The sequence below is a fragment of the Syzygium oleosum genome, unplaced genomic scaffold (assembly GCF_021117445.2).
Source record: "Syzygium oleosum isolate NSW1041296 unplaced genomic scaffold, Sole_v2.1 Sole_v2.11, whole genome shotgun sequence".
In the NCBI taxonomy this organism is placed as follows: domain Eukaryota; kingdom Viridiplantae; phylum Streptophyta; class Magnoliopsida; order Myrtales; family Myrtaceae; genus Syzygium; species Syzygium oleosum.
The window spans coordinates 7,179,757-7,192,790 of NW_026607495.1; positions in this window are offsets into that span (position 1 = coordinate 7,179,757).

Sequence of the window (13,034 nt, forward strand, 5' to 3'; positions counted from 1 at the left end):
AGTTGACCATTTACACACCATTTGTGATGGTTGTTGGGAGGTTTGATATTGAAGGATTTACGTTATCATTACTTGCAAGACATGATGGTCTAGGGAAAATAACTTCAGTTTACCTTCATGTTTAAGAAGCTCAAACGCGAGTGGGTATTACTGTAAACAAGTCACCTCACCATACTAGTAATGATTACGCGTGAATGGAAGTTGCAAGAAAACTTTCGTACGTTAAAGGAGCTTGCGTTCTTACAACGGCCTCTGCGGCTTGTCTCCATCCTGTAAGGCGGGCTCCACAGATACGTTTCTTATTTTAAAGTGTCGGTGTCTGTGCACCTCACATCTCCAATTCACTCTGTAGTTTTGTTTTCCGTAGGAAGAGGGAATACCCTCTAAGAGTTTTACATCCCGGTGATCTCGAGAATTGGATGAGGATCTAAATGGAGCCTTTCAAGGACTTGCTAAGGTCCTAATACTACTAATGATTACACGTGAATGGAAGTTGCAAGAAAACTTTTATCACACGAGTAAGTTGACTACATCCGATAGCATCGTGAGTCGATAAAATGTAGAAGCAACCAATTTATCTTGCATGTCCACGTCACCTAGCTTGAAACCCAACTTCTTAATTTGGTCTCACCTAATCAAATTTGTCCAAATTAGGATTGCTACCCTATGTGTTGTTGCTCGACTCTCCACACCATTAATTTCACCAAATTAGTTCTTGTATTTGATGGTTTTATCAATCGTATGACATCATGTTGCGCACCCATTGATTACCGAATATATGTAAAGCAATCGTGTTTTCTCGTTTATAAGAAAAGGAAATTAAAAATAAAATAAAAATAAAAATAAATGCTCTAACCAACCACGGAAGACAAGCTAAATGGGGCACCATGCTTGTAATATTTACTAGTCATTATTATGTTTACATAAGCAAGGTAGGTTAAGCTTAATCATCGTTATCCGCGGTCTTACCACTCATCGAAGCTCAAGCTCGATGTTGGCTTTTTTGGGCATGATACGAGCCTGTGTTGGGGCCTCGTGACCTTCCGTAACGTTGGGCCTTTCATGCTTCTGGGTTCTCTTTGACTTCTTTTTAGAAATCCATTATCAAATTCTAGGCATGGATGCGTGCGCGTGCTTCGTCTTGGACGACGAATATCAACAAAAATCATGTGTTTCACAAAACTAAAAATTCCTCGGAAGTAGAAATTTAATGGTGACCAAATGGAGTTGCACGGATAAAGTTCATCGACAATACCTTGAAAAGTGTTTTCTTAGTTTATTGGAAAAATGACATAAATGGTTCTTGAACTTTGGCTAAATATACAATGTGGTCCTTGAACTTTAAATTTGTTCAATGTGATCACTGAACATTAGCCTTATATGTAATGTTGTCCTTAAACTTTTAATTTGTTTAATGTTAATCGTTAGAATTTAGAATGGTCATTTTTCACTACTAATTTGAATTAAAATAGAATATGCATTTCTAACTCATATTAATAGTTTATTTATTCAGTAACTAAATTGAACATGAACAAAAATTTTAAGGACCATATAGAACAAATTAAACGTTTATGAACGACATTGCACACAGGGTTAAGATTTACGGATTATATTGCATACTAAATCAAAGTTTAAAAACCGTTTGTGTCATAGCCCTAGTTCATTAAGAGAACTAACTTCCATGGAAGCTGAAATTGTTAAAAGAGAAGAAGGATGCGTGTGGATTATTATTAAGTAGTAGAGTGATTAAATTAATTAGGGATTTGCCTTTGCGACCCAAGGCAGCGAAGTGGGGTCCAGTCAATCCGCTATTTTGTCCAACGCCCCAAGGCGGCTCGGCTTTTTGACGTACGTGGCTAAATTTGGAGCTAAAGCTTGTCCTTACGCGTTTTCATAGGACGATGAATGACGTGTGATATGTGACGAGAAAAAAAACATTTCAGAAAGTTCCCAAAAAATTATTGCAAATTAACATCGTAGACATCATCCAATGGAAGATGTGCTTGAAACGACTATAGTCAAACATAAAATATATCAGTAAATTCTATGGGTAATTGCCGAATATATAATTATCGTCCGGGCTCTCATCGTTAGGAGGAATTCCTTCCATAATCTTTCATCGTATACTAATATTTGTTCGAGATGACATCTCGATAAATAATCGACCATCCTTTATAAGACAAAGGATGGAGTCTGTTATAATATTAATGCGGAAACTGAAGAGATCTTGTAATTTAAACAATCGCCAAATCACCTGAGAAACAAACGAAGAATAATAAAGACGCCAAGATTTACGTTGTTCAGTTCGAGTGTGGATGCCAGTAGCAAATAATCCACTAATAATTGGACAATCATAGTTACAATCTCTTACACTTTCGAAATATTTTCCACACTTAAATTAAGCCCGAACCTAAATAGCTCAATTAAATGTAAAGTTCACGGTACAAATTACCGGGTGGAAAAGTAAAAACCCTTTCTTTTACTTTTCTTTTCTCTTACTTGGCCCCACACGTACATTCATATATATATATATATGAAGCCCAAGAAGACAAAGATAAAGGTCAACTTCCTTAGCCCGAAGAATCTAGATTTGCGCAGAATTAAAATAACCACACTAGATTTTTGAACAAATCCTCTAAATGAGTCAGGTATTGTACGCAGCTCAAATTACATACATAATTTAACAGAGTCCTCAACCAAAAATAGTGATTTTATGGGAAGATTAATTTTATAAAACCTTTCCTGCGCGAATATAATAGCAAAGTTGGGAGTGTTGCAAATTAAATCAAAATGAGAGTTTCATAAAATCCCATTTAATAGCCTTTACTCAAGCAATCTCAGATAAATTCCCTTGTCATCCTGTATCACTCTCTGCGTGACTTGATTAAGTTTCCTTATTTGCAAAGTTTGAAATTGTAATAAAAGGGACGAGCGAAAACGCGAACGATGCAGATATAACATCGATTATGCAGCATATAGCACTAGCACAAGTAACACATTTCAATCACACAATGCATTATCACATAATTAATATTTCCTCTCGGGTTGACTTTCTTCAGCAGAAAAGGCGTCCATCGCTCTCTTTCGTCTCGTCATGGTGATCGAACTCGCTGACTCGAGTCTCCTCGTGAGTTGTGACTCATTTGTTGTTATGTGTGTATGTGAGAGAGAGAGCGAAATAGAGAGCGACTTATTTGCAGGGGCGGTGACCGACATGGTTAATTTTCCGCGATAATCAGGACCTATTAATTTTCCTGGAAAATGCTTTGTGCTTCCGATTTTGAAATTTTCTGTTCATTTGAATTCACACTCTCGTCCGACGTGCGGCGGGCCAAAAAGACCAGCATGTTTGGTAGTTTTTAGACGTCATTTTGCCCAGTAACGACCAGTCTACAACTACTATTCCTACAAAAATGGTTTGGTCGAACAGGGAAAAGGCAAGGATCAAATCACGAATTCTTAGACGAGCATGACCCAGCAGATGATTGAACTCATAGAGAATTTTCAAATGTAAAAGTACGTGGTGCCAGTTTGATAGTTCAATTAAGTGTTAAAAATTAAAAATTCAACTCTTACATGAGACTAAGCTTGTCCGATAACTTTAAATAGAACCGACTTAGATGATTACATTGAATCAAACATCCACTTTATCTGGTGATTATGGGAGGAGTTAGTTAATTCGTTCAATAGATAATTGATGGTAATTAGTATCTTTCCAAGTATATTGACAAAACCGGCCGATAATTGGTCATTTTTCTATGTTTGGTACGAGATTCGCAATATTCGATTATCAATCTTCAACTATTATCAAACTTTTTATTCCTATTTTTAGCACTTAAGATTATCAATACTTGAAATTCAGTTCTTAAATTTTAAGCACTTAATTTTCTATTTTATCATGCAGGCTCATAGTCTCCATCCATCATTTTTTCACATGGCTCCTGAACATATAATTTGTGCAACCAAATCATTAAACATGTAAAATTTTCTAGTAAAGTCTCTTAAGGCCTGTTTGATGACCCAATTGAACGCTGAAAATTGAAAATTCAACAACTAATGAAGTTATGCTTATTTGATAAGCTTAATTTGTTGACTTAAAAGACTCGATTAAGTCCAAAATCCATGTAAGTAACAGGTTTTTTTACTAGCCTAATCCCCTAAAAAAAGCCTCAACTTCGGTCTAATCCCAATTTTGCCCTCAGCTTTTTTTTGTCTAGAAAAAAACTCCAACTTTAGGTTCAGTCTAAATCTATCCCAAACTTTTTTTAACTATAAAAAAACCCCAACTTTAGCTGTAGTCTCAAATCTACCCTGAACGTTTTTTGTCTAAAAGAAATTAGCAACTTTAACTCTAGTCTCAAATTTGTCCCCGTTAACCTTCTGTCCAAAAATTGCAGTGAGTCATCCCTAATTTCCCTAATTTCCATATCAAAGAATTGGTTTCATTTTGGAGATAATTTTCCACATCACCTTACTGATGTTGATTTGTTACTGACTTGAAAATGCCACGTCAAACAAGTAATGGCAAAATGATAGGGATGAGGACACCACAAGTATCATAACTTTCGTACGTTGCTTACTTGAGTTTCATAACTTTTTTTGCGACCACTTAAGTGCCATGACTTCTAAAAAAATATTCACTTGAGTGCCATGACTTTCAATCAATCACTTAAGTGCCAAAATTTTTTAAAAACATTCGACCAAGTGCCGAGAATTTGACGTGACATAGCACTTATGGTAAACGTCTTTAAAAAGTTACAATACTCAAGTGATTGATTGAAGAGTTATATGACACTTAAGTGGCCGGAAAAAAAGTTATAGCACTCAAGTGAGTGCTGTGCGAAAGTTAAGACACCTAAATGATCGAAAAAAAAAGTTATGACACTTAAGTGAGTGCCGTATGAAAGTTGTAGCACTTGTGATGTTCGTATCCCCAAAAGGATAACATGGACAGATTTGAGACTAGATCAAAAGTTAAATAATCTTCTTTTAGACAAATAAAAGTTAATAGCAGATTTGATACTAGAGTTAAAGTTTGTGATTTTTTTAGACAAAAAAAGTTCAAGATAGAATTGGGACTGGACATAAAGTTTAGGTTTTTTTTAGACAAAAAAAAATTTCGGAGCAGAATTGGGACTGGACCTAAAATTTTGATTTTTTTTAGAAAAAATATTTCAGGGCAAAATTATGATTGGACCTAAAGTTGGGAGTTTTTTGAGGGAATTAGGCCTTTTTTACCAATTAAGCTACTAACAAAGAACGTCGGTATTGATTAATCCCAGAATTGCATTGAGTTATTAACTACACTAAGGGTAAGGTAAATTTTGGATGGCTTACTCAATTCATTTAATAGAAGAATAATTTATGGTAAATAGAATCTTACCACATATATTGCTAAAACCTACAAACAAATATCATTGTTCTATATTTTGGTAAGAAATTGATTATATTCAGCTACCAGCTTCTAATTGTCATCAGGAAAATTGTCCAAAAAGTCATAATCCTATTGCACTTTTGCCAATTCTGTCCTAAACCTTTCAATTTTGCCAATTGAGTCCTAAACATTTTCACTTCTTGCCAATTGAGTCTATTAGGCTAATTTTGGCCGGAAATTGTTGATGTGGACACTGCCCAGCCTATGTGGCGCTGATGTGAACAATTTTAATAATATTTTAATATTTTTAAATATTTTTCTTTTTCTTTTCTATTCTTTTTCCTTTTTTCTTTTTTTTCCTCTCTTTTTTCCTCCTCCAGTTGATCGCCGAGCCCTGGCAACTAGCCAAAGGTGAGGGCCAGCAAAGTCGTGTGAGCGTCGCCTGGCCCTCGCCTCTAGTCGGTTGTCGAGGCCCGATGGGTAGCTGGAGGAGGAAGAAGTGGAGGAAAAAAAAAAAGAAAAGGAAAAAAGGAAAAAGAATAGAAAAGAAAAATAAAAATAAAAAATTCAAAAAATATTATTAAAAATTATCCACATCAGCGCCACATAGGCAGCCGGTATCCACGTCAGCGATTTCCAACCAAAATTAGCCGGATGGACTCAATTGGCAAGAAGTGAAAATGTTGAAGACTCAATTGGCAAGAAGTAAAAAGGTTTAAGACTCAATTGGCAAAATTGAAAGGTTTATGACTGAATTGGCAAAAATGCAATAGGTTTAAGATTTTTTGAATAATTTTCCAAATTGTCATCGAACAACGTTATATTTTAAATTTCCAGGATTTAAGATTTTCAACACTTACCATTTTCCAGTTTTCTTAAACAAGCTACAGTCTTTGATCCCAACAAATTAAAGGTCTCGGGTCTATCGGTAGTAGCCAAAAACATGATGTTAAAAAAGTCGGCACGACAGTGGATAATCAATTTGAGTGAACCAAGTTGTGGAAACGTAAGTGCAGAATACAATTAAGAAATTCTCAATCAGTTTTTTTATTGTGTAGTGGCATTAATTATTTGAATATTGGGCTTTTGGTCAATACCGATCGACACTTTCATTCAATTACTTAGAATTGACGACGAGGGGACTTGATTGTAGAAAAATCTTGAACCGGATTTTAGAAATTCAAAATCCAAGGATCGCATAAGGAAGGGTAGGTTAAGCTCAGCCGTCATGGTCCACAGTCGTAGCACTCCACGAAGCTCCGAGCTACCATGACCGGCGCAAGGGGAGCTGCAATGCTCGGAGCAGCTTAAAGCTTAGCGTAGGCTTTTTGCCTGCTACAAGCCTGTGTTAGGGCCTCATGACTTCTATACTATTGGGCCTTTCATGCTTCCGTGTACATTGCTCAGAGCATTTTGGCTATGTATGTATGAAGGGGGAACCATCAGCCCACCAACCCGATTGGCGAAAATGGTGGTTAATTGTTTGTGGATAATGGGGCCAGTGGCCATACGGGCATGTGGCCATGCTGGTAAAAAGAATTGGGGGGTCGGTTGTCACAAGCACAAGAAAGTTTATGCGATAACATCATAGATTTATGGGTTAATACAACAAAAAACCATAAATGGTACACATATAATAAATTTACCTAAAACTAATTTTTTGACAACCAAAAACCCCAAACTGGTGCACTTGTAACAAATTTATCCTTAATTAGTTTTCGTTAAATTTTATTGTTAAATTACTTTATTAAATGACACGCGGCAATTGACAAATGTACCAATTTTGGGTTTTATCATCCGTTTGTCAAAGGTGTACCAGTTTGTGATTTTTTTATGTATTAATCTAATTTAACGGAAACTTACAGAGGGCAAATTTTTCACAAGTGTATCAATTTGAGGTTTTTCGTGATCAAAAAATTAATTTGGGTAAATTTGTCATAGGTATACCAATTTGGGATTTTTCGTGATCAAAAAATTAATTTATAATAAATTTATCACATGTGTATCATTTTTGGATTTGTCGTGGTATTAACTCTAGATTTATTTATACAACGTTTTTATACTTAGTTACGACTCTACCTCGTAAGGGAGGGGAGGGGAGGGGGGTGGGGGTGGGGGTGGGGGCGGGGGGGAGGGCGTTACGGGGCACGAGAAAATTTATGTGGTAACATCATAGATCTATGTGTACCCTGTTTTTATACTTAGTTACGACTCCACCTCGCAAAGTTGTATTGTACAGATGGTGTATAGTAGAAATGGGGTAGAGAGAGAGAGTAGTGGGGCATTACTGACTAATTGATTCTGAACTGTCATGATAGCATTCATTTAGCCTAGCTTGCAAAATTTTCTAGAGGCAACTCTATGGGATTTCATAACCAAACATAATAAACTATAACCGACATGAATTCTTCTTTTTATTTTTTTATTTTTTATCTTTTCAAGCAGCGGGGGAAAAAGAGAAATCCTCTAAAAGAAACTACACCTCTTCATCTCAATGATTACCTTAATTTGATTGCTTGCACTTTCTTTCTTAGTAAATTATTGACTATATAAATAAAGTAATGATATTTTAGTTTTCCTTTTGACCGTTGATTTTGCTAACATGATATATTTTTTAAGTTTTCAGTTTGTGTTTTGCCATATGCTAGAGCCACGGTCGCGAGGTTCCCATGCGCTAAGGACCGTGCAACATCGAAGAATACACGTCCAAACCCTAATGGAGCTTTCGGAAAATTCCCAATAATGCCAGTAGTTAGTAGACGAGAAGATGCGATCTCGGCCACTAGTTCTAGAGTCGATCAACGGATGTAATCTGAGGCCCTCTACTATATAAAGGGGTGTCTTCTTTCTCATTTGTATTCATCTAAATCAATTGAAGCATTTATATTCTCTCCAAGAGCTTCTCTCTAGATTCTCTCTCTACAATCCGAGTGAGCGATCGAGAAAAGCAATGATCCAAGGAAGCCTAAGTTGCCGCATGGGTCGTTCCCAAACTATCGACCTGTGACACTAGTCTACTACCTTACTAACTAGATTATTAATTCCTTTTTTAGCCATTTCACCGTAGAACTAGAATGACAAACAAATATAAAACCGGTTGCATTAGAATTTAGGATACCAAAAATCATAGTGTTTGTAATTTGATTAACAGGAATAGAAATCATCGTTTCATTCAAAAACTCGAGATAAATAAGAAGTCTCCATGGCCAGTGCCTTTCAACGTTAAATCCTTAAGTTTGTCCAGGAGCAAGCAGCGTTTCAAGCCCTCAGTCATCCCATCTTAGCCAAGCCATACTAGCTTGACAGCTTGATAGATAAGAAACAGTATATGAATGCCACCAAAGAAACTAAAGTATACACTAACCTTACACGTTGAGCAGATTGAGAACTTGCATGCTTCAACTCTTCCTTTACCTGATGAAAATTCACCAGGGATGCGCAACCACATACAACAAAGCTTCAAAGAACTTGTTTTCAAAATGGTTAAGATGATCCAGAGCATTTTCTAGGAGAAATATCATTGTACATACAACCTCTTAAAAGATGCATTCAGATACTAGAATCTGGTTCTCAACATTGCCATTAGTCCAAGCAGAAGATTCATGACAAAAACTTTCCAACTATCGCGTCATTTTCATTGGCAACTGACTAGTTGGTAATGCAACTCTAACCCCTTCGTAGCCAATAGGTGAACGTGAACAACAAAAATATGTAATCTATTGATTCAATCATCTTACCACTCTCCAACTAGTATCCTCCGGCAATGAGCAAATCGCTGGCACAACTTCCTCTTTGAGGGTGTTACAGATGCAGCTGCATGAAGAAAATTTGCACAGCAATTGGAATCCAATGGAGTTGTTATGACTTGTATTCAATGTTATAGACAAAAACATCTTTAGTCTCATGAAATAGATGATATTGAACCTCAAAGATCTTGCACTTCAAGGGTGCATGACTGAAATCAAGTTTTAGACTGATTTGGAAGAATTCTCGCTAATTCATGTCACTTGTATGCATTTCGGATGAAACCCAGTTGATTGTTGTTGTGACATCCCGAATTTTGGCTCATTTTTGGGATTTATAAAACGCGTAATTTGTCAGTGTGCTTATAGTAAAATCTCGCCCGGGAACTGATCACTCCCGGTTATCATTTTAAATTAGAGATTTCGCTAGAATCGCACTCGATCAAATTTGGCCGTTATTTGGATCCCGAACTTGGCAGTCGATTTCCGGGAGTTTCGGGACAAAATAAATTGGACGGTGTCAATATTATGGTAGCCAACATTGAGATTGTCAGGAATGATGGAAAAAGGAGAGTTTTTGATTAAGTGCGAATTTGGACTAGTAGACCTCCCTCGTTATGATTTGGTCTAATTAATTTGGCCTTTGTCCCTTTTTATATGCGAGGCTTATTTTAGACCGGTAAATCGCTTGTGATTTTGAATTTGGGCCATCGGATCGCATTTATTATATGAATGAAATTTGTTTATTTTTGTTCTTCTCTCTCCCCCCCTCTCTCTCTCTCTTTCTCTCTCTCTCTCCCTTCCTTCTGTCGCGCCGAAGACCCCATTGCCCGCACGTTTGTCCTTTTCTCTCTCTCTCTCTCCCCCTTTTCTCTCTCTCTTTCCTTCTCCCTCTGCTTTCCCGAGCCGCGCACGTCTCCCCCCTGCCCACGTCCCCTCAGCCCATGCCCATGCAGACCAACCCCTGACACTCTCTCTCTCTCTCTCTCTCTCTCCTCTCTCCTTCTTTCTCTTTTCTTCTTTTCTTCTTCTTTCTCTTCCTTCTCCGCCGGGCGTCTGGTTCTGCTTCGCCTTTGCTTCTGCTCGCCCAGCCTCGATGCCGCCCGAGCCGCCCGACCACAGACACCGCCGCCGTTGCCGCGCCCGGCTCGGCCGCGCGCCATCGCGCCATCCGCCCGGCCGCCGCCCGACCGACCGGGTCTCCTCCTCCGCGCGCACAAGACAGACGAGTTCGCCCGCCGCTTCGCCGCCGCGTCCGGCGAGTCCCAGCCCGTCGTCCGGCCGTCGGCCCGGCCTAGCCTACCTGGCAAATAATGTCCCGACGCCCGAACATCGCTGCCGCCACCGCCGAGCGCCCCCCGGCCGCACCACCCGCCTCAGCCCACTTCCTCTTCTTCCCTCTGGCTTTCCGCCGTTCGCCGCCGCCGGTGCCGCCGCCGTGAGCCGCCGTTCCTCTTGCCTCGCCACCACCACCATCCCGTCCCCCTCACCTCTCCCTCTCTCCGCATCTCCCTCTCTCCCGCTCCCTCTCTCCTTCTCGGCCGCTCAAAGGCCTTCGCCGGAGGAGCTCCGCCGCCGCCATTACTGTTCCGACCCTGATCCACCACCTCGCCCAGCCGTCCAGCCGTCCCACCTCTCTCTCTCTCCCTGGCCGTGTCCATCTAGGCCGTGGATTAGCTTAGGCCGTCGCCGCCGCTCGCGCCGTTCGCCGGAGCCGCCACCGCCGTTACTGTTCCGGCGAGGGACCGCCGCTGTCCTGCCGCCATTACCACGTGTTCAGCTCGGTTTGAAGCTTAGGACATCCGGTGAGTTTGACCCTAAACCCTAATTAGGATAATTTGCATTTCTAGATGGGTTTTAGGGGTTAATTAGGGTATTTTAGGGGTTAAATGGTGGAGGGTGATATGGGCTGGATTTGTGATGTTTTAGGTGATCAAGGATGATTATTTAGTTGAGGTTTAGCGGCCCGTATAGTGCTGTGATGTGGCGAAGCATGGGTGCCGAGATTTAGACAAAATGGCGAACTTAGTGGATGAAATTGATAGACCGGGTGGTGGCTGTTTTGGTGGCTGTTCTATGGGGTTAGTGTGATGAATTAATGGAGGTTTAGTGGCCCGAGAGGCGCTGAGTATTGACCGGACAGATTTGGATCGGAATAGCCCAAGTTCGGGAGAGTTCGAGCTTGAATTGCGGATTTTAGTGCGCGTCTTATTTAGCTTTGTGGTGGCTGATTTGAGTGGCGTTCTGGAGAGTTGATGGAATATTTCGAGGATAATTAATGGCCTAGAATTAGTGGACTAGTGGCTGTCCATGGCCGGATCGTATTGGGCGAGGCGCGATCGATTTGAAGTTTAGTGGTGTAATTGGCGGAATTGTTGGATAGATCGGACTAGTGATTAAATTGTCCTCGATCGGAAGTGATTCGGCAATGTTGTGACATGTTTAGTTTGGCTAAGAACGGAGTAGCTTGGCGAGCCTCGAATGCGAGGGTTCTTGTTATCCCGGTTGTGTGGATTGTGCATGAATTGTGTGTCAAGTTGATGCCATGGCTGATTTGAATTGATTGTCTGATTGGGCATGTTGATTTATGAAATTGAATATGCGTGGTGCAAATGCGCATGATTGCATCGTGATTTGAGTAAGTGGTGCGGTGCAAGTGAATGCCCGAGTGTGAAGTTTATGGCCATGAGTTTGCATCACGAGCATTGGCACGGCATGTGCATTTACAAGTGTGCTCGAGTGACATGTGCATTGTGATCACCTAAAATGCCCTGATGCGTTTAACGCGGGGTTCAGATGAAAAATTGGTGCTTGTGAATGTGTGATCACAATAAACCCTGATGCGTTTTACGCGGGGTAGTGAACCCGTCCTGAGGCGTTTAACGCGGGACGATGCCCAGATTGCCGGAAGACGGCCAACCTGATGCGTTTACGCGGGTTCGGTCCGTATATGGAGATCGGTGTTGCGCCTGATGCGTTTACGCGGGCTAGAGACACTGGGCCTGATGCGTTTACGCGGGCCAGGAAGTGTTGGATAGTGATGGACCTGATGCGTTTTACGCGGGTCGGACCTGATGCGTTTAACGCGGGTCGGAGGAGAAATTGATAAATGGCAAGTATGCTAGAGTGCAAGCGTGCGAAAATGCATTGATGAGGCGTGAGCACGCGTATGAGCACGAGCATAAGCATGACATGCGTTGTGACCAAATGATGTGTACATGTGCTGCGACTGGATCCTATGTTTTATGCTTGAATTGTAAGTGCCTAACCTGCAGGGCAAGGTGAGTGTTGGATTTGGGCCCGAGGGCCTAAGTCAATTATGATTTGCTTGGAGTGTTGATTTAGTACTCGTCAGGAGGTGCACTTTAGCCTAATTTAGGTTTAGGGAATTACTCGCTGAGATTTATTCTCACTGTTGTTGAAACCCAATTTTTCAGACCCCCAGCCCTGAGGATGGCAGGCGTATTGAAACGTTTTGGGAGGAGCCCCGGCTAGATATAGTGGTTGATCGCCGAGCCACGTACCCCGCTTTTGACTTTTGAGTGTGGGCTGTTTATGAATATTGTATATGTTTCCCGATGTCAAAACAAGTGTATATTTATCCGTGCTGGTTGTTGTATGGCTATCCTGGATTATGTGTATTTTATTGTACGGGTGGTTTTAATTACTTCCGCATGTGCTTTATATCTCTGTGTTGGGTGTTGGGTCGGCGACGCGTCCTGGGACGTCGCACACGAATCGACCTTTGCGAGGGATGTGGCGCGCCGAGGAGTGCGGGGCGTGACAGTTGTGACTTTGCGCCAGGTGAAAAGGACAATCAAAGGTCTAAAACGAACATCTTGAAGAGTACATAGAATTGAATAGGATGCAAAGGCATAGAAAGATGAGATCGCCAAACCCCATTTAGTAGGAATAGC